We start from the raw sequence: 1,317 nt of genomic DNA, 5'->3' as shown, positions 1-1,317 counted from the left end.
AGAGAGAGAGAGAGAGAGAGAGAGAGAGAGAGAGAGAGAGAGAGAGAGAAAAGAAAGTGTGACTTGCTAAAGAGGCCCCAGCCAGCTCTCCAATGCCCTCCTGCACAGCAATGGAGGTTGTAAAAGGCAGTCTGTTCCATATTTGGACACCTCGAATCATTAAAGCAGTCTCATCTGGAGCTAAATCTACCTCCCCTTAGATAGCTTCTATGTACAGTGATTTTTATTTAGCCCTCTGAAGCCACTCTGAATGTTTAATCCTTCCTCTGTGTGAGATCCCTTTGAATATTTCAAGATATTTATTGCACCAAAAATCTTTCCTAAATAAAAAAGCAAAGCTCAGTTCCAAGCTGGGCACAGTGATGCATGCCTGTAGTCCCAGCACCAGGGAGGCTGAGGCAGGAGGATTGCCATTAATTTGAGGTTAGTCTGCAATACATAGTGAGCTCAAAGCTATCCTGAACTATACAGCGAGAACTTGCTTCAAACAGAGAAAGAAAAAAAGAAAAGCTTAGTCCCTGAGCTACCTTCTGACAGTGTGATCTGCAGTCCTTTAGCACCTGTGTCTCCAGTTCTAAAGATGCCTGACACTGATCACAAGAGTCTAGTCTTGCAGGGAAGTTTTCACCCCACACCTTTGTTCTGGGTCCTCCCTCCTGCAAGCTGATTTGTGTTAACAGTTAACTCAAACCCAATCACACGCCACCTGCTTCTCATGAGCTTGCACTGAGCACTGAACTGTCTGCAACTGAATGTTCTCATGCTCCTTTGGGCCCATCTATAAAGTCTGTTCTAGTGTTTGGAGTCTTCATCTTGAACCGGGGATTGAACTCAGGCCCTTGCACTTGCCAGGCAAGCACTTATTCTACTGAGCTATCTCCCCGGCCCCTACTGTTCAACTGTTACAATTTATCTTGACTATACTTTCCAAAGTAAGGAAAGTGGAGATCTTCAAAGGCCTGCTGGTCCCTTATCACCCGTGATACTGTGCTGAAACACATCATCTCACCTTTCTTTGTTCAGCACCTTGGGAGCTCAGGGCCTTCTCAACAAGTCCCATCCCTAGACAGGTTCTCACTACATCACTGTTGCCTGGACTGGTCTCAAACTTGCAGCCTTCTTGCCTCAGCCTCCCCAGTAGCTGAGATTACAGGCATGCACTACTATGCCCTGCTGTCCATGAGAATTTAATGAAAAGACTATGCCCCAGATACCTCATGTACGGTAGTCTTCAGAACCTTACTGTGGCATCTTCTTGTGGAAATGTGTGTTCACTTTTGTGTGGTGTGTGGTGTGAACACACACTAGCGCCTCATG

Source organism: Octodon degus, unplaced genomic scaffold (genome assembly GCF_000260255.1).
Source record: "Octodon degus isolate 3935 unplaced genomic scaffold, OctDeg1.0 scaffold00076, whole genome shotgun sequence".
In the NCBI taxonomy this organism is placed as follows: Eukaryota; Metazoa; Chordata; class Mammalia; order Rodentia; family Octodontidae; genus Octodon; species Octodon degus.
The sequence above is the reverse complement of the archived record's forward strand: the minus strand, read 5'-3'. Positions refer to the sequence as shown.